The sequence below is a fragment of the Vulpes lagopus genome, chromosome 14 (assembly GCF_018345385.1).
Source record: "Vulpes lagopus strain Blue_001 chromosome 14, ASM1834538v1, whole genome shotgun sequence".
NCBI classification, from domain to species: Eukaryota; Metazoa; Chordata; class Mammalia; order Carnivora; family Canidae; genus Vulpes; species Vulpes lagopus.
In genome coordinates, this window is record NC_054837.1 from 29696808 (window position 1) to 29723586 (window position 26779).

General features: G+C 40.1%; 1 protein-coding gene across 7 annotated transcripts in view; it reads right to left on the bottom strand.

The window, feature by feature from the left end:
- CLIP1 (CAP-Gly domain containing linker protein 1) overlaps positions 1 to 26779 on the bottom strand; it is a 122914-nt gene that overhangs the window by 90393 nt on the left and 5742 nt on the right. The window contains exon 1 of one of the 7 annotated variants that reach the window (XM_041728368.1): positions 21509 to 21532. The exons of 5 other annotated variants lie outside the window; for them this stretch is intronic. The gene's annotated coding sequence lies outside the window, so the exon portion shown is untranslated. Of the gene's footprint in view, positions 1 to 15308; positions 15542 to 21508; positions 21533 to 26779 lie in introns of those variants that run through there. One more of the 7 variants, XM_041728367.1, reaches the window with a different exon arrangement.

Here is a 26779-nt window from a genome sequence, read left to right on the forward strand (position 1 = left end):
CAATCAGCAACTCAGAAGCCTCAGCTAATTTCAAATTTTGCAGCTCAGTACCCTGAGCTCACAAAAATACAACCATCTAAAAACTCAGCCTAAGAAACAGTGCATGTGGTTACTAGGAACCTAAGAATAGCTATAAACCCAAAGTCTAGGACTTTCTGGTCTAACGTGAATGCTTCTGTCCCTTGGTCCATCCAAGTCATTTGAATCCCAAAGCAGGGAACTGTGACCAAGATATAACAAAGGAGATACCTGGGTGGCTCAGCAGATGAGCATCTACCTTACCTTCGGCTCAGGGCATGATCCTGGAGTTCCAGGATGGATTCCCACGTCAGATTCCCCATGGGCAGCCTGCCTCTCCCTCTGCCTATGTCTCTGCCTCTCTCTCTGTGTCTCTCATGAATAAATAAAATCTTTTAAAAATTAAAATAAAATAAAATAAAATTTTAAAAGATAAGAAAAGTCTAGTCTTTCTCAATTAAAGAATTAGGAGCACTACCAGCAATGGTGGGTTTTTTAATCTTCCAATTCAAATTTCTTCTTCATGTATTATTCACGAATGGCATGTCAGGCTTGCTTTAAAAAATCAATCTGCCAAAAAACAAAAGTTCGAAGTCTTGGTCATGACACCCACAAATTGTAATGACCCAGAAGCAACATCTCTGCATGATGTTTCAAGGTCAGTGAATGTCACCTTAAAACTAATCGATTCCAAAACACATGAAAAAGGAAAAAAACAAGGGTTCTTGCCTAATATGCTGAGCATAGTTGAATTTCTGATGTTTGTGCTTACTGAATCTCAAGAGTTTTGAACCTAACATAAGACAAACCACCCACTTCCTCTACCCTCCCAACATTTAAGGACCACAATACACAGGTTATAATCCACAAATAGTTTTTATGCAATATTATCCCATTTGAGGCTTAAAATTCTGTGGCTCAGCTACTATTATCCTTTCTTAATAAATAACGCCTCAGAAATTAAAAGATGTATTTCCTCATTTATTAATGACCTGCTGCCTGAAGTCACTTGGCTAAGCATCAGATATGTATGCGAACAGCAGGCCTGATTCCAGAGTCCAGGTTCTTTCCACTAAACCTAACATTCAAACTTAGGAGGGACTGCACACCACAATTAAAAGCACTAGGACTCATCTTACAAAAATGACCTATATGTGTTCAGTACCAAGAATATCCAAAGCACAAAGATAAAACTGTATTATCTGCATCTCAAAATAACTGTGAAGGTAGGTGAACTGTCATCATGCCCATTCACGGTCAAAGAAAATGGAGGTCTGAGTAGTTAAGTAGCTTTCTCAAGGTCACTCAAAGAAGTGGTGGCACTTTGTTTTTTGTTTTTGTTTTTTAATATTTTTATTTATTTATGATAGTCACAGAGAGAGAGAGAGAGGCAGAGACACAGGCAGAGGGAGAAGCAGGCTCCATGCACCAGGAGCCCGATGTGGGATTCGATCCCGGGTCTCCAGGATCGCACCCTGGGCCAAAGGCAGGCGCCAAACCTCTGCGCCACCCAGGGATCCCAGTGGTGGCACTTTGGAGCACCTAGGTGGTTCGTCAGTTAAGCATCTGACTCCTGATATCAGCTCAGGTCATGATCTCAGGGTCATGAGATCGAGCCCCATAGTGGGCTCCTTGCTGAGCGCCAAACCTGCTTAGAATTCTCTCTCTCCCTCTGTATTGTGTATGTATACACACACCCACACTGACTTCATATATATATTTTAACATTTAAAAAGTGAAAATACACCAAAATGAAGAAAGGTAATTAGGTGTTGCCAAACTAAAAGAAGTATAATCCAGGAAGTCCAGAAAAAGAGTTTAAAAGAAAATGTCTATTTTACAGACACTGGAAAAGGGCTCTCTGGAAAATAAACAAGGGTAGTCTATGGAGGATGCATCAAGATTGCAAAAACTGCATGAAAACTGGAACTAAAGACATTTCAGACAAGGTTCCAAAATCCCATGCTGATTAAGGTTTGGGTTTCCATCAGTGACCAAAGGGAATGGTGTCTTTTGGAATTTCTCTCACTATAAATATACAAAGTTACATTTTATAAACTATCATCTCTAAATTTATTATGATTCAAGAGTCTAGCCTGTGAGTAAATGGATTTTAAAAAATGAGTTTCTAAATGAGTGGGAAATATCAGGGAGGGAGACAGAACATGAGAGACTCCTAACTCTGGGAAACTAACAAGGGGTGGTGGAAAGGGAGGTGGGTAGGGGGTGGGAGTGACTGGGTGACAGGCACTGAGGCGGGCACTTGATGGGACGAGCACTGGATGTTATGCTATATGCTGGCAAATTGAACTCCAATAAAAAATTTTAAAAATTAAAAATGAGTTTCTGAACTTACAGAGCAGAGGGTAAGCTCACCAACGTAGGAGTGGCAGAGCTCTGCCATCCTACCAACTCCGACTTTGGTTACTGGGATACCACGGTTCTCAGAGTGTGGTCCATGCACTTCCAGGGCACCTGGAGACCCTTTTACGGAAACAAAACTATTTTCACGGTATTGCTAAGACATTTTTTGCCTTTTCCACCTCGTTGATGTTTACACTGATGGTGCAAGAGCCCTGGTTGGCAGACTGCAGGTACTGCATTGGGGCAATGGGAACACACCACACATTCTTCCCTGCGTTCTCTGCCATAGGTACATGCAGGAGAGGGGAAGCCACTTTCACATAATAATGTGAAGCACTTGATGTAGCAGAAAACCAAATCATTAAATTTCAACCTTTAAATATGTGGGTTTTTTTAAGATTTTTTTTTTTTTTAATTTATTTGACAGGCAGAGTGAGTGGGAGGGAGAGGGAGAGAGAATCTGAAGCTGACTCCACTGAGTACAGAGCCTGCTTTGGGGCTTGATTTCATGACCCTGAGATCAGGACCTGAGACCAAACTAAGAGTCAGATACTCAACTGACTGAGCCACCCAGGTACCCAAAATATGAGCCTTTTCAATACTCTTCAACAAATTGGCAAGCACACATGAAGCACTTCTGCTGAGCACCACTGCACCATGTCTCAAAGAAAAACGTATGCAAAGGGCAGACTTAATAACCACTTTTTTCATGGAACGTCAATTTTATTTGAAAAAAATGATAAACTATGATTACTCAGGCTTGAGTGTCTGGCAGATATTTTCTTGAAAATGAACTATGTGACCCTGTCACTTCAAAGGAAACAACTATTTGTTGACAATGAGAGTTTAAGCATTCAAGAGAAATTTAGAATTTTGGAAAACATACCCTCCACTATGAGCTTGACAGCTTCCTAATACTAAAGACTTTTCTGATGAGATCAACAGTATTAACAAATGAAATTTTTTTTTATATTATATAATGAAATGTGTCATTAATGGAAATGTGCCACTTGGTGAATCAATATTTTTCTTTTTTTTTTCAATATTTTTCAACCTACAATGCAAAATGTTACAAAGTCATCAAAGTACAAAGTAGACCAATGGATTTTTATATGACAATAAAAGTTCAAAAAAAAAGTTCAGTTCCAGATGTCACTTTTATGAAACTACAACCTACCAAATTTTGGGAGTAGTATCAAAGAAGAAAATCCATAATTATCTGAACATGCTCTTAAAATCTTTTTTCCCTTCCTCTTCATCTGTGTGAGGCCAATTTTCTTCATGACCTCAATCAAACAACTTCTCACTACAGATCAAATGCAGTAGCAGCTGCCTTCTATTAAGCCTATCTTCTATTAAAGACAGATTTGCAAAAACAAAAACAATGTCTTCTCGTTAAAGGTATTTTAGAGAAACAGTTACTCATTAAAAATTGATGTAGGGATCCCTGGGTGGCGCAGCGGTTTAGCGCCTGCCTTTGGCCCAGGGCGTGATCCTGGAGACCTGGTATCGAATCCCACGTTGGGCTCCCTGCATGAGGCCTGCTTCTCCCTCTGCCTGTGTCTCTGCCCCCCCCACCTCTCTCTCTGTGTGTGTGACTATCATGAATAAATAAATAAAATATTTTTTAAAAATCGATGTAATGTGTAATAGGTTTATAATTTGAATTAATATTTTCAGCTTTAATTTCTAATATGGTAAACATCAATAGATAAAAACCTAAGAAAAACTCAATTTTTAAGAATGTGAAAGGGTCCTGTGGAAAAAAGTGTGAGAACTGCTGCGATGTTTATTTTTACTTTACATTTAGAGTTGCAAAGGCTGAAAACCCCCATTCCCCAAGGGCTTCTGGAAGCATGTGCTTCTGATTCAGATATTTACAGATGAGGATGCCAAGTTAGCAAATACAGCATTTACTACTGTATTTCCACTGGCACGGCGCCGTGCTGGGGGGCTGGGTGAAATAACTGACAACCTGTGGGAAGACAAGAAGTATGAACATAAACCAAAAAGAACATTCATTTGGGGTATTTATACACGTAAATCAGGCATTTCTCTATAGCAGTAATCAGATGGACTGTACTCTAAATCAGTAGTTCTCAAAATGTGCATCAGCGCCACCTGGGAACTTAGAAATGCGTGTTTAGGGGCACCTGGGTGGCTCAGTGGTTGAGTGTCTGCCTTCAGCTCAGGTCATGATTCTGGGGTCAAGTTCCGCATCAGGCTCCCTGGGGGGACCCTGCTTCTCGAACCTCTGCCTACATCTCTGTGTCTCTCATGAATAGATAAATAAAATTAAGAAACAAAAAAAAAGAAATGTGTGTTTATGGGGGCCCCTGCCCAGACTTACTGAAACTGGGGATAGGCCCATATTTTAGCCCTTCTAGTGATTCTGATTCAATAAGAACCATTCACTGCTGAATGATAAGAAAAGTCATCTTAAATTTATTTTCTCAATTATACGCACATGAACCATCCAGGTGTCCGAGTCCCCAAATACCACTACAGAGGCCTTGGCACTTCAGTCCCCTACGCTGTTGTTTTGGGCAGTTTGCTCCACCCTGAATGCCCTTTCCAAGTCTAGTTATCTCCATCTGCTGAAGCCTTACTCGAGGGTAAACTTAGGCATTCAACTGCCCCACAAAACCTTCTCCCAAGTTCACCAGTAAAATTATGCCCATCCTGCAATTACCTATAGTACTGAGTCTGTACCTCTTCCTAGCACCTGGCACACTGAGTTGTGTGTGGAGTCTATGCATTCCAGCAAACTCTATAAGCACCTTGTAGTCATTGTTATATTATTCTCCATAGCACTTTATAAACGATGCTTATTCAATAAAATGAATGAGGAAAAGTCTCAATTGTTTAAAGGACTCTGCAAACCAGGTAGGGTGTATCAGTATTTTAAAAAGTCATACTTGAATGAATGAATGAATGAATGAATGAATGAATAAATAATCATACTTAGGGGGCACCCAACTGGCTCAGTTGGAAGAGCACATGACTCTTGATCTCAGGGTCATGAGTTCAAGCCCCACACTGGGTGTGGAGATTACTTAAAGTTATACCTGGTGCTTGCTACAGGTCACTGAAAAATACATGATCTAGACGTAAGCTCAAGAAATTTATAATGGAAAAAAGGAAGAAAAGACTCACATATATATAAAAAATAACTAAGAATACAATATAATGTACAAGAAATACCAAGCCGTATGATGTTCCTAAAAGCATGTTTTTAGAAGATGGGAAGGTAAAATGGATTAAAGCAGAATGAAAAGGCTCCACGGTGAGACAGGATTTCTGCGAGGGCTCAAAGGAAAGTAATAGCGTTGTACAGGTGTTGGCAGTCAGGATTTTCACAAAGTAAGACTCTGGAGAAGGAGATGAAGGAGGAGGAAAGGCATAAAGCATGTGAATAAGACAGTGAGGAGCCTGATTGGACTAACATCAGAAGATTCTTGCAAGAAATCAAGGGAGACAAGTGCCTTAGAGTTCAATCTAAGAAATTTACTATGATCAGCTTTTTTTTTTTTTTTAAAGATTTATTTATTTATTTATGATAGACATAGAGAGAGGCAGAGACACAGGAGGAGGGAGAAGCAGACTCCATGCCAGGAGCCCGACATGGGACTCGATCCCGGGACTCCAGGACCGCGCCTTGGGCCAAAGGCAGGCACTAAACCTCTGAGCCATAAACCATAGGATCCCCTATGATCAGCTTTTACTTGCCTTTCACTTCAAGTGAAAAGCCTCCATTACTTCAAGAGTCTAGTGGTAGGAAATGAAAGATGTCTGGAGTTTCCTGTTAAGCCCGGAATTTATGTCAGTTGTTCATCTCAGTTATCTTAACCTGGCTACCACTGTCAAGCAAAAATTTAAACCAAGGGTTGGCAGTATGCCAAGTCTTCACCAACTCCAACTGTGGGTCCAAGTAACAGATGGGGACTGCCAGGGCAGGTCTTAAGTTTCAGGAAAGAACCATGAGCAACTGAAGTCAGTAATCAAAATGGAAATACAAAGGAAGATTCTCATCTCAAATCCTTCAGATAACACCTTAGCAAGGATAAATTTGGAGAGGCTATTAAAGATTAGATACCACCAAACACAAATGACAAATTCCAGCCTTCTCTACCACTTTGCACATGGGGGGTGCAGGGGAGACCAGATATCCCATGACCTACTCTGCCTTGATAATGTGAACATTTATGAAGGGAAGTTCACTAACAGAGTCAGGAAAGCTGTACCAGTCAAGAATTGTCAAGGGCAGACCTCAAAAGAAGTGTCAAAAGGAAAGAATCATCAATTAGACGCCCCCAGTGGTTGAGTGTCTGCCTTGGGCTCAAGGCATGATCTCCAGGTCCTAGGATTGAGTCCCACATCGGGTTCCTCTCGGGGAGCCTGCTTCTCCCTCTGCCTATGTCTCTGCCTGTGTCTCTCATGAATAAATAAAATCTTAAAAAAAAAAATTAGGGGCAGCCCCAGTGGCACAGTGGTTTAGCGCTGCCTGCAGCCGGGGGTGTGATCCTGGAGACCCAAAATCGAGTCCCATGTCGGGCTCCCTGCATGGAGCCTGCTTCTCCCTCTGCCTGCGTCTCTGTGTGTGTGTGTGTGTGTCTCATGAATAAATAAAATCTTAAAAAAATAAAAATTAAAAAATTAAAAATAAATAAATAAAAATTAATTAATTAATTAAAATTAAAATTAAAATACTACCCTTCCCAACTTCCTTCTCCATAAAATAAAGTGCTTCTCCTTTGTTGGACTAGCCTATGGTTTTTGCTATGGCTTGTTTGTTCCATACTGCAGTTATCTGCTATTCCCAAATCTTTTTTTTTTTTTTTTTAAGATTTTATTTATCTAGGCAGAGGCATAGGCAGAAAGCAGCAGGTTCCCTGCGGGGAGCCTGATGCAGGACTTGATCCTAGGACCCCGGAATCATGCCCTGAGCGAAAGGCAAATGCTCAACCACTGAGCCAGCCAGGTAGCCCCCCAAATAAAATCACTTTTGCTGGTAAAATAAATTTTATTTTTAAGATTTTTATAGTATCTTACCATCAATTGCTCATACCAGCCTCTGAGTCATACTGAAAGCTAAATATTCTAGACCTGCACTATCCAGTATAGTAGTCACCAGCAACATGTGCTGCTTCAACTTTAAATTCTTTTAAAATGAAATGAAAATTCAGAGGCACCTGGGTGGCTCAGTTGGTTAAGCATCTCACTCTTGGTTTCAGCTCAAGTGAAGCTCAGCTGGAATCTGCTTAAGATCTTCTTCTCCTTCTCCCCAGACTCCATGCACACACATGCATGTGTGAGTTTCTCTAAGAATAAATCTCTAAAATGAAATAAAAATTCAGCTCCTCAGTCACATCAGCCCCATTTCAAGTGCTCAATAACCACAGTGCCACATATAAAACAATCTCTATCACCACAAAAAGTTCTATTGGACAGCACTATTCTAGAACCTCCTCCATCCAGGGAGGATCTACTTGCTAAATGCCATCTCCTGAGGAAATTTTAAGGTTATCTGAATTATACTGCTTTAGTCAAAATATTTTTTACTCCTCTTTTAGAATAACTTCAGAGATAAAGTTGTACTTCATTGGTGACCCAAAGTGGTGGTGGCCATCTCAATCTCTCAAACCTTTTCATTAGACTTGGCCCTTAAACACTACTGCCTGTTTCCAAAATTTGAATTAAAACAAAACAAAAAGAAAAAGACAACCTTAAAATATAATGTGCAACCACTCACATAGCAAAAACCTATCCAAGGCACATATATAATTCTCAAAGTTCTAATTACTAATGGCTCTATCACTGTAATAAATGAACATTTCCCTAGATGACAGAACCTATGTTCAGATATATTTTTTCATTTATTTTTAAGAAACAGTCACATTTTTTATTCTCAATTTCCAAACTATAATATTGCAACACAGACTACACACTAACTCCAAGAATTCTGTATTTACATCACTGACTGACACCATAGTTCTAATATTTTTTCAAGCCAAGAACCATTTGTTGTTGTTGGGGGAAAGGGAGAAAGACAATTTTAAGCAGGCTCCATGCCTACTGCAGAGCCCAATGCGGGGCTCAATCTCACAGCCCCGAGATCATGACCTGAGCCAAAGGCAGATGCTAAACCAACTGAGCCTCCCAGATGCCCCAAGCCAAGAACCATTTGTAGAATGTTTATCTCTAGAACTCACTTCTGAATAGTCAAAAATAGCTACTATTTTGCTTGTACATTCTCAAATGGGAAATGCAGAGAGGGAGATCTAAGCACCAACTCCATACCAGACAGAAGGACTCCGGAATATATAGGTGGTTCAGCTGCACAATCCCTTCCTATTCTCTTCCTTCTCATTACAAGGTTTACATTTCACCTAACAGGAAGCTTTGTTGCTGAATGTCAACACTAGAGGAACAGAGGTTTTGGTTTTGTTTTGGTTTTTTTCCTATGTAACCTATTGGTTTAAGAGACAAAAAAAGCCAGGCCTCAAATAAGCAAAAATTTTGAAGTAGATTAATATCCTAGTTTGTGATTAAACTCTGAAATCTGACCTAAATAAATTTTTAAAGGGCAAGATATTTATTTCAGGGAAATAAACAATCTTCGAAGACCTATCTTCTTTGCCATTTCCCAAAAAAAGTATGCTTTACATTTCTTGAGAATGTCAGCTTTACGCCAACTTAAGATTCCAGAAAGTACAACTATTCTTCTCCACCCAACAAAAAAATGTGTTCTACCCCCTGGGAAGTCAAGATTTGGTACACATTTGTTGAGTGTAGTAGATACTCAAAAAGACCGGCATCTGGGGATGTTTCATGATTAGGATAATGTCAGTACACAGTAAGCACTCAAATAGTTATTATTTCTACGAAATCAAGCACCACACTTTCCTTTCAGATAGAACTTCCCTCTCTGCACAATATTTTAACAGGAAATTACATAGATATCAATCTCATGTTTTAAACAGATTTTCAGGGGTTGGGGTTACAGTTCAAGACTACACCCTTCTTGGGACAGCCCAGGTGACTCAGCAGTTTAGCATCCAGGGCCTGATCCTGGAGACCCCAGATGGAGTCCCACGTCGGGCTCCCTGCGTGGAGCCTGCTTCTCCTTCTGCCTGTGTGTCTCTGCCTCTCTCTCTCTCTGTGTCTCTCATGAATAAATAAAATCTTTTTTAAAAAAAGACTACACCCTTCTCAAAACAGAGAACATAAGCTTACTGCAGTTAGTCCTTTTAATAAGCAATCTATGTTTCATAAAGAATACTGAAAAAATTCAGAAAAGAAAAAAGCTGCTTTTACGAAAAATTCCAAGACCTTGGAGAAAGGAAAAATAAACATAAAAACATGACTCTAGTAAGGAATCTCAAAGTTGGAAATGAAGTCAAAGCCATCTAACACTATGCAAAGCACAGTGAGCAAGTGCTACTTCAGCTGACCCAGAAAACTACCAACTATCATTTTAAGATGCCTCTGGGATCACTCCTCCTCTGCTATGACCTGCTACCATTCCAACTCCATCTGGATAACCGTTTCATGAGAGATCTTGCAATGGGAATGGGAATTCAGAAATCAAAGATTCAGTTCTGTTCTCACTGCATAAGCATTTATGCTGAAAACACAGAAATGTGGGATGCTTGAGTGGCTCAGCGGTTGAGTGTCTGCCTTCAGCTCAGGGCATGATCCTGGAGTCCTGGGATCGAGTCCCACATTGGGCTTCCTGTATGGAGCCTGCTTCTCCCTCTGCCTCTGTCTCTGCCTCTCTCTGTGTCTCTCATAAATAAATAAATAAATAAAATCTTTAAAAAAAAAAAACAGAAATGTTTGTAACAATGAAAACTGATCTAAAATAGTTAAAATTCATTTGAAATTTGTAGTTTCAAATTTCTACAACTTATGTGTACAGGATGGCCATTTCTAAGATGTCTGAAAAACATGCCAGTTAAAGAGACACATTTGAAAAAGAACAGACCTAGTAGACCCATAAAGGGCTTGTAGTCTCAAAGAAAGTGAATGTTTTAAAACTCTAGGCTTTACATGTTTAAGAAAATAGGGACATATGACTATCACAGAAAGAAACACATAGGACAATATTTTAAAAAGAGATGTCTACTTCAAAAAATGGGATGTTGAGTCTCATACATGCTTTGTGGGCAGCCTAGGTGGCTCAGTGGTTTGGCACTGCCTTCAGCCCAGGGCGTGATCCCGGAGACCTGGGATCGAGTCTCACATCAGGCTCCCTGCATAGAGCCTGCTTCTCCCTTGGCCTGTGTCTCTGCCCCTCTCTCTCTCTGTCGCTCATGAATAAATAAATATTAAATAATAATAATACATGCCTTATGAGAAAAAACAGTAACAAAACAAAAAAAAATTTGGCCATTCAATAATCTCTCAACTTAAACTCACAGAGTCCAATTTAGAAGAGACCGCTATCTACTTAAATAAAATATGGGAGGGGATAATTTATCAAGTGCTTATACCCAGTATATAAGAACACAGGGTAAAAAAATAAAAAAAATAAATAAGAACGCAGGGTTTTTGAAGTTTTTGTTTAAAGGAAGACAGTCCTTGGGGCACCTGGTGGCATAGTTGGCTGAGCATCCAACTCCTGGTTTTGGCCTGGGTTGTGATCTCAGGGTGGTGGAGTCAAACCCCACGTTGGGCTCCATGCTCAGCACGGAGTCTGCTTCGGACCCTCTCTCCCTCTATCTCTCTGCCCTTCTTCACCATGATGTCTCTCTCTCTCATAAATAAATATTTTTTTTAAGATTTTCTTTATTTATTCATGAGAGATAGAGGCAGAGACATAGGCTCTATCTCTAGATAGAGGGAGAAACAGGCTCCTCACAGGAAGCCCAATGTGGGACTCGATCCCAGGATCCTGGGATCATGCTCTGAGCCAAAAGCAGATGCTTAACCACTGAGCCACCCAGGTGTCCCTCTCATAAATAAATCTTTAAAAAAATAAAAACAGGGGTGCCTTGGTAGCTCAGTTGGTTGAGCCTGACTCTAGGTATCGGCTAGGGTCATGATATCAGGGTTCTGGGATTGAGTCCTGTGTTGAGCTCTGCGCTCAGCACAGTCTGCTCGTCCCTCTCCCACCATCCCACACCTATAAATGGGTAAATAGAATCTTTGAAGATAAAAATAAAAAATAAAGGCCAATCCTTGAGGAAATTATATGTATTAATCATCAGAGACTACATTTTTGGACCTTTGTATGAGCCAACACTTTTTCTTCCAAATCCAGCTAAAACAGGTATAAAGAGCAAAGCAATATATTAAAAAAAAAAAAAAAATGATAACAACTTCTTAGCTCTGATGCATCTGAATTTAGGCCTCTGGATCATAGACAATTTATACCAATGCTAACAACCAAGTCTCATCATTTCAAATTGTTACTTGCCCTAATGCTAAAGATATAATTTCAAAGAACAAAAATGTTAGATTTGCAGGGAACAGGAAAATTGATAGCCAATTACATAGCAAATAGAGCTACTAACCACATAGCCATTCACACAGTAAAATACTTCTGCTCTACTACTTAGTTTTCTGTTTTGAAATTTCCTGCCAGGGGATCCCTGGGTGGCTCAGTGGTTTAGCCCCTGCCTTTGGCCCAGGGCGCAATCCTGGAGTCCCGGGATCGAGTCCCACGTTGGACTCCCGGCATAGAGCCTGCTTCTCCCTCCTCCTGTGTCTGTGCCTCTCTATGTCTATCATGAATAAATAAATTTAAAAAAAGAAAAAATGAAATTTCCTGCCAGAGGATATTTTAAAACAATAATTTTCTTACCATTATACAATCTTCTGTAAAATATAGAGAGCCTAACATTAGTGTATTTTTTTAATCTACAGAAGTTGCAGGAAAGTTCTACCTGTACAATCTACCAATATGAAACAAACTGGTACCTCATGGTGTCTCTATTATCGGACCAGGCCTCAGCTCATATCTTGCCAAGAGCTACACAAACATTTTGAGCAACCCTGCCTACGAGGTCATGATGATGACATCACAAAGAAGAATTCTGAGGTGGGTCTGCCTCACCAACCTCACCACTTTAAAGAAAAACCAGGAGTGCCTGGGTGGCTCATTCAGTTAAGCATCTGACCCAATCTAAGTTCAGATCTTGATCTCAGAGTCATGAGTTCAAGCACCACACTGGGTTGCACGCTGGGTGTGGAACCTACTTAAAAAACAAAACACACACACACAAAACTCAGAAGGTTCTGTATTCCTGAATCTGGAGCTGATGATTCAAGAAACACATTTTCTCTCAAAGGGACATCTAAGACAAGCATCTTTCTCCACTGCTGTGACTGGAAAAAGTGATGCAGGTAAGCAGAGAAAAGTACATCCACCTAAGTCCTCACCTCACCACCAGAAACTTCTTTTTATGTATTTCGAGCTGTCAAGTTTTAAATCTGGCTCAGTTTCAAACACTTTTTCTTAGTATTCTCTCCTGGGAAATTAAACAGTATTTAAGAATTTTAAAAGCTGAGTAGGAAGCAAACCAAAAACCTAAAATGTTATCTCTGCCTTGCCAATCTAACTTCAGCCCCAATATTTACTCTATTTACTAAGAGGAATGAAGATTAAGACATGTAACCTAGAGTTAATTTCGAAAATGCAAAAAGCATAAAGCCTCATCATGACTCTGCAGTAGTGTATTTTTGTTAAGAAAGGGCAAAATTTAAAAAAAAAAAAAAAAAAAGGGCAAAATTGCCAGACTATTGGTAACTGCTGTAGCTTCCCCACTCAGGAGTTTTGGAGTTCACGAGCCAGCATAGAACAAGAACTAGTAAAAATTTATTATTATTTCTAAGCAGTTAAAAAGTCTTGAATTGGAAGGAAATGTAACAAAGGATTAATAATTATCTCCAGGTAATATGGGATTAGTGGTAGTTTTCAGATCTTATCTGTGTTTCCTTGGGTTTCTCAAATTTTATTTAAGGAACAATGTAATTTCTTGAGCAAAGAAAAACAAAAAACAAAAAAACTGATTTTTAAGGCACAGTAAAATGGCTTCAACCACAAAGAAAACACTCTACTGTGCTGTTTTCCACACAGGAACATAAACGCAGCAAACATGTCCAGCATGAGAAGTGCACATGCATGCAGGGTCTAGGTGTTTACTAACTGGATTTGGTCTTCCCGGAATCCCAGACATTTTCCAGCTCCCCTTGCTGCTCAGTACGGTCACGTGACTGGGTTCCAGCCAATGGCATCTGAGGGGTGTAGGCTGTGCACCAGGCCCAGGCCTAGCCCTTAAGACCTTCCCTGCGTGGCCCCCATGTGGGCCCTTCCATTGGCTTGATGGAGACCAACTGGGCAGCCAAAAAAGCATAGCTTTTGCCTAGGTTCCTGAATCACTCCTCCCTGGTCCCTCAACAGTAACAAACCCACCCTGAACTTTTCCATAACTGAAAATAAACTTCTACCTGTTTAAGTCAGCAAAATCAATAGGGTCTCTTAGGGCAGCTAGCTCTTCTTAGCTAATATGGTGACAAAGATAAAAACCTCAGTAGAGCACACAACTCTTGATCTCTGGTTTGTGAGTTGGAGCCCCATAATGGGGGTGGAGTCTCTTTCTTAAAGAATGTTAAAAAAGAAAACTATGGGGCAGCCCGGGTGGCTTAGCGGTTTAGCGTCGCCTTCAGCCCGGGGCCTGATCCTGGAGACCCGGGATCAAGTCCCACATTGGGCTCCTTGCGTGGAGCCTGCTTCTCCCTCTGCCTGTGTCTCTGCCCCGCCCCCCGCCCCGTGTGTATCTTTCATTAATAAATGAATAAAATCTTTAAACATAAATAAATAAATAAAATCTTTAAAAAGGCAAAAAAACATTTTGCTGGCAAGGGCAAAATAGGTGTAAAAAACATACAAGTCTTAACTACAGCGCACTAAAATTTACATGAACTAAGACTGATGAATTGACAATGGTTCAGTTAGGTGATGGAAGTATTTTCTTTACATCTGTGCATGTTTGAAATTCTCCATCATGTAGTTTGTATTATATGAAGTATTTTAGTAAAATCTAAACCCTGCCTTCTCCCTCATAACCTAAAAAAAGCTTAAGAAATTTACAGAAGAGATTCCTCAAAACAAGCAGTTCCCAAAAATAAACATGGTATAAATCATGTCAAACAAAAGGAATAATGTTCTTCATAACTCCTCTCTGATTTTAAGGTTTTGTTTACTCATTTTGGTTTTGTATTTATTTACTGTTAAAAAAAAAAAAGTTATGGCTTACAAAAATATAAAGAAAGGCACAAAAGGCTAAACTAGGAAATGAACACCTGGATTCTATCCCAGCTGGATAACCCTGAACTAGCATTTAACCCCTTCCCAAACCTTGGTATCCTCAGTTATAACTGGAGATTACTGACTTAAGATCTATTTCCAACTCCATCCTTTTGTGGTCTGACTGTTTTTGGATTTCAAATCCAAACTCTCTTAAGTTAAAGGGCAAGGATCCAAAATGAAAGGTAAGCCACTGTAGTTCTAACTTTGCCAAAGTAAGAGAACTCTGCCATGTGTGAGGAGAGACGACTCGTCTGATAAGATCAGCTTCTTACAAGCTCAGCATCTCCTGGCATTCTCCGGTAGAGCACTGAATCCTCCCTGGCAAATCACATCCTCACACTTCACCTGGTCCTCTCATGGTCCATTTCGCCCCATGAGCAAAACAAGAATCCTCCTTTACTTACTAACTCTGGAAATTCTGTTGGGAAGCAAAGGAGAGTTGAAGACTCTGCAGTGCAATTAACCTGCCAGGAGAGGGAGTTTGGCACTGAGCCTCTGGAAGCCAGCTGCGTGCTATTGATGGCAGAGTGGCACCTGGAGACCTAAGTTTCAACTCTGCCCTGCTGGGCACCGTGAGGAAATCTGGCACCAAACACGTTACACGACTTACCTACAAACAGCCGTGCTCTGAGACTTCTGAGCTCCCTTGTAATTCTAAAATGATCAAAGTTCATGAACTTAATAACAGAAGTTCCAAAAGTAATAGTCTAGTTTGAGAGAGATGTTTCTGAGGCTCATCTTCAAGTCAAGCTTGAGAGAAAAATTCAAAGGCTGTGTTCTAATGTCATATTCCAGAATTTGGGAGGTCCATTCACAGCTTAGTCCTGTCCCCTGGAGTCATGGTTATGTAAGTGTCTGTTGCATGCTATGTCACTTGCTGTCCCCCACCCCCAACATGGGAGATGCAGTGTAACCTGAGCTGGTCTGCTCCAGCCACTGAAAACACTTACACAACACTCTGGTAGCTTTCCAAAACTGACTCATGTTTCTACTAAAGAAGGGCAGGTTATTCGATTTTTTCCCTCTTTCAGCTTCTTCATATTCATATCTACGTACAGAAAAGACTGGAAAAGACAAAACGGAAGAGCATTTACGTATTTTCTTCAACTTTACAAGGAAGGTCAAGTATTTCAACTTCGCTTGAGACAACCAAAACCCAATCAATAAGCTGACGGGCCTGCCTGGCTAAGCTGAGCTTACACTCCTGGGATGGGAGTGCACAGCCACATCTCGCCTCCTGAAAATGGGCTGTTTATACACCAAGGCCTGTACTGCTTCACACCACACTTTCCCCTGCATGTGAGTTTCCGGGATGTTCTCTAAAAGAATATAAGCAGAGGCATCCCCTCCTGACGGGGTCCTTCCTGGTGACTGTTTCTGCCCTAACTCTTCCTTCTCCACACTGCACTAACCACCATGCAGTCTCCTATTACTGAACGATGAATCACACGCCTGTCTTGTTTGCATAGCACGCGATGACTAAGTTCCTCATGGTCAGGGGTAAGATTTGTCTTTGCATCCAAAGAAGCTAAAAAAGTATTTGGTACACAGTAAGAGTTCAAAGAAGTTCTAAACTGACTCAACATCAAAACAAGAACCTGTAAAATGATGCAATACTACAATTTTCAAACTAAAGCATCAACTAACTCTCACTATCTCCAAAACATTGACAAAGATGACAGCAATAGATTTTCCCAATACAGGGGCTTTTTTTTTTTTTTTTTAAGATTTTATTTATTTGACAGAGAACATGAGAGAGCAAGAACGCAAGCACAAGCAGGAGTAGCAGCAGGCAGAAGAGAGGGAGAAGCAGGTTTTCTGCTGAGCAAGGAGCCCAATCCAGGGCTCAATCCCAGCACCCTGGGATCATGAGCTGAGCTGAAGGCAGATGTTTAACCAACTGAGCCACCTAGGTGCCCTCAGGGAGCTTCTTTTTAAAAGTAGGCCAATGATGCTATGAGCAAACTGTTCAATAGCTACCGCCAGTGAGTGGTATGTAAGAGCTGCAAGTCTCAAGTTAGATCATTATCTTTGTTGACACCACCATACTTTATAGAATAGCACTGTCTGATAGAAATATAAGACAAATATATACTTTTAAATTTTCTAGTAACATTTAGAAAATTAAAACAGGTAAAATAACATTTTATTTAACTGAATATATCCAAAATAGTACTTCAAAATGTAATCAATATTAAAATTATGAATAGGCTGTATCACATTTTTTCCCTACTAGGTCTTTGAAACCCACTGTGTATTTTTTTTTTAAGATTTTATTTATTTATTCATGAGAGAGAGAGAGAGAGAGAGAGAGTGTGTGTGTGTGTGTGTGTGTGTGTGAGAGAGAGAGAGAGAGAGAGAGAGACAGGCAGAGGAAGAAGCAGGCTCCATGCAGAGAGCCTGATATGGGACTCGATCCTGGGTCTCCAGGATCACGCCCTGGGCTGAAGGCGATGCTAAACCGCTGAGCCACCCAGGCTACTGCCCATTGTGTATTTTATATTAATAGCACATCTCAACTAGGACTTAACACTTTTCAAGTGCTCAACAGCCTTATGTGGCTTGTGACTATTGTACAGGACAGTACAGGTCTAGAATATATGTTTAAGGTAGAATATAAATGAAGTGGCCTTCTTCTTGGCATCAGTAACAGAGTTGCCAGTTGCCCCAAATCCCCTTAGATATACAACATTCGTCTTTTCCAATTTTTTTTAACATTTTTATTTATTTATTCATGAGAAACACAGATAGGCATAGGCAGAAGGAGAAGTAGGCCCCCTGCAAGAAGCCCAGTGTGGGACTCGATCTCAGGACCCTGGGATCATGACCTGAGCCAAAGGCAGATGCTCAATCACTGAGCCACCAAGGCACCCCTTTCCAATTTCATTACAACACACATGTGAGGAAAAGGAAAAATATAGAATCTTGAATATGAAACTGTGGATAATTTAATCATTAAGATAAAAAGGGGAGGTGCCTGGGCAGCTCAGTGATTGAGTGTCTACCATTGGCTCAAGTCATGGTCCCAGAGTCCTGGGATGGAGTTCTGCATCAGACTCCCCACAGGGAGCCTGCTTCTTCCTCTGCCTATGTTTCTGCACCTCTCTCTGTGTCTCTTATGAATAAGTAAATAAAATCTTTAAAAAAAATAGATAAAAAGGAGGGCAAAGTATTTACTGTAAGGGGATCTTTAAAATATCTATTTGAGGGACACCTGGGTTGCTCAGCTGGTTGGGCATCCAACTCTTGATTTTGGCTTGGGTCATGATCTCAGGGTCTTGAGATGAACCCAGCCTCGAGCTCCACACTGAGTCTGGAGCCTGCTAAAGATTTTCCCTTTCGGGAACACCTGGGTGGCTCAGTGGTTGAGCGTCTGCCTTTGGCTCAGCGTGTGATCCTGGAGTCCTGGGATCGAGTCCCACATCAGGCTCCCTGTATGGAGCCTGCTTCTCCCTCTGCCTGTGTCTCTGCCTCTCTCTCTCTCTCTCTCTCTCTCTCTCTCTGTATGTGTGTGTGTGTCTCATAAACAAATAAAATCTTAAAAAAAAAAAAAAAGATTATCTCTCTTCCTCTGCCCACCCCCCCCCCCCCGCTTAAGTTGTGCATGCATGTATGCTTTCTCTCTCTCAAAAAAAAATAAATATTTGGGGCAGCCCCGGTGGCTCAGCGGTTTAGCACCGCCTGCAGCCCAGGGTGTGATCCTGGAGACGTGGGACTCGATCCCACGGGCTCCCTGAATGGAGCCTACTTCTCCCTCTCCCTCTGCCTGTGTCTCTGTCTCTCTCTCTCTCTCTCTCTCTCCTGTGTATTCTCATGAATAAATAAATCTTTAAAAAAAAAATATTTGACAAGGGATGCATAATGTATAAAGATGACCTGCTGGTAGCACAACGCACTGGCCAGTAAAACCGATAGCTCAACACTAAGAGTTTGAAAATACACCCACACAATACTCAAAGCAAAGTACACAGATTGAGTTACAGATGAAAATTTAATAAGTGTGTCTCAAGCTACACGAGAGGAAACAGAGAGTTAGTGACCGGCAGATTGAAGGCCAATGTAGCAGGAGCAGCATTTCAAGTACAAAGAGGGGCTGAGAGCATTATTGCCAGATACTCCACTCTAGAGGAGAGCAGCATCGTTCTTAGCTTTTGCTGCCTTTCCAACTGTAAGCAACCAAGGCAGAGGAGAGGAATAGCATAAGAGTATGTGGAAAGGCAGGCTCGGGACTGGAGGGAAAAGCTGTAGGAGAGTCAGAGACGCTAAAGGTTAACACATCAGTTGTTTCTTACTAATCTGATATCCCCCCACACACACTTTATTTTAGTAAATGGTCTTTGACTTAGAAACAATCTAGTGGCTATAAAATAAGACCCAGGGAAGAAAAAGCATTGTCCTACATTTAACTTTTGAGAAACTTGCTGGTCTTCTGAACGAAGACACAACACTGCCTGGGGGATGGAGGGCATCTCCTCTAGAGTGGAGTATCTGGCAAGCACAGGAGGATCAGTCGGTATGAGTGACATGAAGCGGCCTCAAGGCCATCATTTGTTCTGGCCTCCCAGAAGCTAGCCCCTTGAGCACAGGGAAAATGTGTGAGACATCACCAAACACAGTATAGGGCACAGGTCACAGATCCACTGCTTCAAATCAGTGCAACAACGAGTGAGGTAAACTAGAGAGAAGAGTAAGGAGAGGTCTGGAGCCATTTGGTTTCAGCAGCAACTAAGTTATTGGCTTAAAGGGTAAGAGGATAAAATCTTAAACCTGAGAGGTTAAGTCTATGATGACTGGTGCCCATAATGACAGGGAAATTCCAAATTGCCCCTCTGCTTCTTTATCCCACCATCTCCAACAGAGGATTAGAAGACTCAGGAATAATGAAAAGATCAGCCAGGGGAAAAGGCTATGCAGCCTAGTCAGAAATAAACTTCCACGAGAAGAAAACAACTTTCCAAAATGGAAAGAGGAGAAAGAGAATCCATCTTCCTAAGAGCTGACTCTGTCTTTCCAAGGCATATGCCTAAAAGGGTGGAGCCATATCTCAAATTTTGATCAGGAAGCCAGAGCATCTGAAAATAGTGGTGTTCTTAATAGAATATCATGAAATATTGAGATAAGAGTATAAAAAATGTTTAATACATAGTAGCAGGAGCCTAGAACTTAGAACAAACAAAATGCACAACACATGATATAGCTTTTTAAACAAGCCAGAGTCAAACAGCTTTAAAGTTAACACAAAGATTAAAAACAAAGTGCACATCTCTCGCAAGGACAGAGTACAAAAGATAAAAGAGATAAGTAAATATTGTAGTCACTGTTTAAAAGAATCAATGTGATGAGAAATTATACAGTAAACAACTTGAATAAATACTCTGTTAAAAAAAAAGAAAAAATATATAGAAAATTTAGATGGACACTTGAATCTCCTAATATATGTTATCTTGGTCAGTTTCTTCACAAGCTTACCTAATTGCTTATATACTTATTAAAGTATACATTTTTAAATGTTAAAAAAAATAAAAATAAAAGAATCAATGTGAAAAGCACATTTAGACACTAAAGGAGACAAGCCAGGAAGGGTCAGAAGATTAACTGACTTAATTCAAATGGTGCCCGAAAGCAGTTGCACTTCCAATTTCTAACTGGTTAGAGGCCTTACAAAACAATTTATAAAATCAGTTTACCAACTTAAGTGCTGGTTTGAGGATGTCTGTCATCCAGTAAGATACTGAAGGTAAACAGAAACTTTTACTACACACTCTAGCAAAATCAGAAATAGAATTTTAAGTGATTAAAGACTCAGTTCAGGATGTTTGCTGGATGAAGTCAGAACAGGGTATCAGTAGAAAGACATGACCATTTCAAAATTTCTATGCTTGAAAATCATGTTTTTAAGGCTCAGCGTATGACGTAGTGCAGAATACAAATTGTACCCAGAATTTCAAAGTCTATAGCAGTTTTAAAAAGGAGAAGGAGGGGGCTGAAATCCAACCAAGCCAAAGAGATCTGGAGCATTAGGCAATTTTTCTAGAAGATGACACTCTGCCATGATGCAACTGCCTGCAATTATGAATGTCTTTGTACAGCTAAGTTTGAAGATTTCATGTTCCTGCTACTTGGATAAACAGAAAATAAGCAGCCTCTCAAAGTTCATCCATCTGCAAAAGAATTTTTTAAAAAGGGAACATGGAAAGCTGAGTAATTTGAGCTATTTTGCTCATTTACACAAATATCTACAAAATTCTTGTGACTCTGTAACTCTAATACCACCAGCTGAGAGACAGATCTTAAAAGAGACAGAAATTAGTAGGCCTGGTTAGTGTCTCCCAGAAGAACTTACTTAATAGGTCGACAGCAGTCAATTATACTAATGTGTCAAAAGGAACTAATGTGCTTAATATAGCATCATAAAATTTTAGAATCAGAAGAGACCTTAGCAATCTAGTTCAACTTCCTCATTTTACCACTGAGGAAATGGACTCTAAAAAGTGAAATCACTTGTTAAGGTCCCAGTTACTTAACAGTCTAAGACATAAAACCTCAATCTCCAGATTAAAGCCTCCTGACCCTAAAAGTGTGCTGATGAATAAAAGTTTCTGAGCTGTTATATACAGCAGTGAGAGGAGTCAATCCCCAGGCAAGTTAAAATTGGTGTCCCTTTCTGATCTTCACAAAGGAATAAAAGTAAGTATACTGTCTCTTCCCCTTAAACAGTCAGACACTGCCGGTACTTAAAGCAAATACATACCAGATGTTTCTTCTGAACAAGAAAAGAGTACAAAGATAATTCACAAAACAGCTACTTACTTGGTTTTCTTTTCCTCTTTATAAAATCTCTCATTTTTACTCAAATTTAATATTTGCTATATAAGTCTTCAGATCCAATGGGAAAGAGAAAAATCACTTCTCTATTTTTCACAGTACTGAAGGATACCTGGCTATTTCAAGAGAAAATACCACTCTACTCATTTCCTCACAAGTCTCTAAGATGCTTTTCTGTACAATCACCCTGGATACTATAAACAGAGACTAGGAAATGGTTTCATTTGGATCTTAATACCCAGCTTCATTGTTGGTTATTTTTTTCCTGCTTAGGTAATCTTCCACACAGACACAGAGCAGGTCCTATCACACCTTAGAAAGAAAGACTCCACCCTTGGGGCGCCAGGCTGGCTCAGTCAGTAGGGCATGCAACTCTTGATCTCCAGGTTGTGGGTTCAAGTCCCATGTTGGGTATAGACATTACTTAAAATTAAAATCTTTAAAAAAAAAAGAAAGAAAGAAGCCAACCTTACCTTTAGTTAAACCCTGGGAAATAAAACTCACAAACATACAAAAGAGCCTGAAATTTGGCAAGGCACAAGTTCTGACATGAGGAACAGAAGATGCTTTTCCATGCTGAATTTAACTCCTCATAAATTACAAGTTCTTCAGTGACAACTGTTCATTAAAAGTGTGCCCTTTAATAATGGCAAGGCACTCCTACTCAAACTAACATTCGAAAACATGGCCAGGAAGAAAGATTTTAATTTCCCGTACTGGTAGAAGTGGGTTTTTCCCTATTCTGACTTAAATGAAAAGAAAACTAAGCTGAACCTAACTGTCTAAGCAACGGGCAGCCAGGAAGACCCCAGGGACTAAATGGAAGGTGAGGAAGAATTCTAATGTTTACTGAGTTTTATGCACATTGCCTCATTTAATCAACATGGCAACTATGCAAAGTAGCTATTATCCCCAATTTACAGGAGAGAACACTGAGCTCCAAACAGTTAAGCAGTCTATAGGAGGTCTTCCATTAATTAACAGAGCCAGGATCTGCTGCCAGGCAAAGGACTGACTTCCATTACTAGCCCTGCATCCCCCTCCCAAGAGCAGAAGGTATGCCTGTTTTACTCAACTTTGTGTCTCCAACATCCGCACGGGTGCCTCCCTAAGGTAGGTACGCAATAAATGCCTGATAGATATATAAATTAAAAGGTAATTGGTAAACTCAACAACAACAAAAAACAGCTTAACAGTGGGCAAAGGATGGGCAGCCTGGTTATTTATTTATTTATTCATAGAGACAGAGAGAGAGAGAGAGAGAGAGAGAGAGAGGCAGAGACACAGGCAGAGGAAGAAGCAGGCTCCATGCCGGGAGCCTGATGTGGGACTCGATCCCGGGACTCCAGGATCGTGCCCTGGGCCAAAGGCAAGCGCCAAACCGCTGAGCCACCCAGGGATCTCCAAATAAATAAAATTAAAAAAAAAAAAAAAAAACAACAGTGGGCAAAGGACTTGAATACACATTTCTTCAAAGATCCACACAGGGCCAACAGGCATATGAAATGATGCTCAACATTACGAATCTTAAGAGAAATGCAAATCAGAATGATAGAGAGATACCACCTCACACCCATTACGATGACTACTACCAAAAAATTGGAAAATAAGTGTTGGCAACAATGTGGAGAAAGTGGAGCCCTGTGCACTGTTGGTGGGAATGTAAGATGGCACAGCTGCTGTGGAAATAGTATTAAAAAATTAAAAAAGAATTACCATATGATCCAACAATTCCACTTCTGGGGGTATATCCAAAGGAATTGAAAGCAGGGTCTTAAAGCAGTATTTGTACACCTACATTCATAGCAGTCCTCATAATAGCTGAGACACAGGAGTGATCTAAGTACCCACTGTCGGATGAGAAGATAATCTAAATATGGTCGATACACATCATGGAATAGGATTCAGCCTTAAAAAGGAAAGAAATTCTGACATGTGCTACAACATGGACGAACCCAGAGGACATTATGCTGAGTGAAATAAGTCACCAACAAAAAGACAAATACTGTGTGATTCCACTTATATGAGGTAATCAAAGTCCTAGAGAAAGAAGGTGGAATGGTGGCTGCCAAGGGCAGGGAGAAGGGAACAGAAAATTAGTGTTTAAGGGATATAGTTTCACTTTTGCAAGATGAAAAGAGTTCTGGAAAAGGATGGTGGTGGTGGCTGCACAGCAACAGGAATGTACTTAATGTCACTGAATTGTAAATTTAAAAATGATTAAGATGAAAAAAAATGATTAAGATGGTAAATTTTATATGTATTTTACCACAATAAAAACAATTGGGAAAAAAAAGATAGTATTCTTTTGTGTACTTTTATGCTAAACACTAACATACTAGTGTTTTGCACATTGCTTTTACACTTAATATTCTTAAGGTCAAAATAAAAGATGATTGGTATATTCTCCGAAGAAGCTATACAAATGCTTAATAAGCATATGAAAAGATCTTTAACATCACTAGCCATGAGGCAGATGCAAATCAAAATTACCATGAGAGGGACGCCTGGGTGGCTCAACAGTTGAGCATCTGCCTTTGGCTCAGGGCATGATCCCAGGCAGGGGATCGATTCCCACATCTAGCTCCCTGCAAGGAGCCTGCTTCTCCCTCTGCCTAGGTCTCTGCCTCTCTCTGTGTGTCTCTTGTGAATAAATAAATAAAACCTTAAAAAAATTACAATAAGACACCACATTTGATCCTCGCTTGGATGACTGTAATTAAAAAACATAATAAATTGGCAAGGATGTGGAAAAAATGGAACCTCATTCATTGCTGATGGTACGACCACTTTAGGAAACAGTTGTGTGGTTCCTTACAAGGTAGAGCTCCCATATAAACCAGCAATTCCACTTCTAGGTATATACCCAAGATAAATGAAAACTTAAGTCCACTCATAAACACAAATGTTCATAATAGCGTTACTTGCAATAGGCAAAAAGTGCAGCAACCCAAATGTCCATCAGCGGATGAACAAAAAGTGGTATATCCATGCAATGGAATATGATTTAACCCTAAAAAAGATAAAGTATTGATACATGATGCTACAACACAGATGAACTCTGAAAACATTTTGCAGGTGAAGTCATCCATACTGCATGATTCCATTTATGTGAAATGCCTAGAATAGGCAAGTCTAGAGAAACACAGAGTAGGGCTGGGAATATAGGGTTTCCTCTTGGTGTGAAGAAAATATACTAAAATCGCTGGTGGTGGTGGTTGTACAACTCTGCATGAAAAGGATAGTTTACCCAGCAGTTTTTCCTGTTTACCACCTACAAGCTGGTATTTTTGGTCAAATAACAGAAAAAAAGACTTGCAGAAAACTCAGTGATTAAAATGCTAGATGGGATACCTGGGTGGCTCAGCGGTTGAGTGTTAAGTCTTTGGCTCAGGGCATGATCCTGGGATCCGGGACTGAGTCCTACATCGGGCTCCCTGCAGGGAACCTGCTTCTCCCTCTGCCTGTGTCCCTGTGTCTCTGCCTCTCTCTCTCTCTCTCTCTCTCTTTTTCTCTCTCATGAATAAATAAATAAATCTTTAAAAAAAATAAAATGCTAGAGACCAGTGGGATGAACTCATCAGAGCAGGGAAGCCTCTCCTTGATGTAAACCCAAACTTCTTAATTTCCTGTGACTTGCCCTCAAAATACAGAGCAGTAGACTATCCACTATTATCTCAAATGCTACTTTTATGCCTCATTATCTTTGTTCAATCTGGCCTAGGATGTTTTACCTAAACTATCCCTGCCTCGGGGCACCTGGATGGCTCAGCTGGCTAAACATCTGCCTTCCGCCCAGGTCATGATCCCGAGGTCATGGGATGGAGCCCCACAGTGGGCTCCCTACTCAGTGGGGAGCCTGCTTCTCCCTTTCCTGTTCCTCCTGCTTGTGCTCTCTCTCACTCACTCTGTCAAATAAATAAATAAAATATTTTAAAAATTAAAAAATAAACTATCCCTGCCTCAACACCCTAGATTTCCATCAATACCAAACACAAGAAAAGGAAAAAAAAAAAAACCAACAAAAAAAAACACAAGTGCTAATTCCTACTTGGGAAGCATTCCTGAATCTCCTCCCATATTCACACTCCCAACACTAATGAAGTGATCACCTTCCAGGGTCCCATCCCACCTTACTCACTGTAGCTGTCTTACCTTGTGAGAGACAGAGCTCCTTATACCTAGAAGAGTCTTCAGAACACAAGAGATATTTGATAAACTGGCATTTCTGGGGCTTTCTCCCACCCCACCTTTCTATTGGTTACATTCACCTGAAAAGCTTTTCTATAAACTTAACCATGTACAAAACAGGCAACCATTGTATGATACAGGACTGGCCCTTCCTTTGTCTTCATGTTCCTAGGCCAATTTGGCATTTGAAAGCACTGATTTCCTCTGCACTATGGTTACCACCTGACAAGGTTATCTAGAGCTCTCCAGTTCAACAAACCTGAATCCCTTCCATTAATACAGCAACCTCACAGGATGGAGCCGGCAAGTGTCACCCCCCACTTCACAGAACAACAAGCAGAGAGAGTTTAAACAACTTGCCCAGTCGAGGCTAAAGCAAATCCAGAATTCAAACTTCTGATAGTTCTGATATAATTCTGATTCCTCATGCTGATTTACTGAGAGTCCAGTGAAAATATTACACTTTTAATTACTTAAAAATATTAATATAAATTCAGACTTTTAAAAAAGTATTTAAAACACTGAAATGATTTTCCCTGGGCAGTAAGATTATGGCTAACTTGCCTTTTTCTGTGTTTTTGTATATGTTTGTTTTACACGTTATGCCTTGAACCTACATAAGACAACTGATATATATTTAATGAAACATAAGGGCCACTGTCAAACCAGTATATAAGGAAAAAAACACCTATGAACCCCCAAAAATCATCACTTCACTGGAAACATTTTCTAAAGTCTAAATTTGAAACTAGATTCTCCATGTAACAACCTAAATAAGCCATATATATATATATATATATATATATATATATATATGCCTTAAAACAGAAATCAGTAATATGGCTTCAAGATAACAGTTTTTTCTAGTCACCCATGTGTGAAGGAAACTTAGTGATAATAGTTTCCTTTCACTTAGGCCATAAAAAAAAATTACCATGCCTATAAAACTTATTTATTCTACAGTCTGGAAAAGAACAGTCTAATAGGATCCCTCCTGCCTTAAGGTATTAGAACATAATGTCTCCAATACAAAATTATTCTTAGGAGTAAATCAGTTAAAGAGAG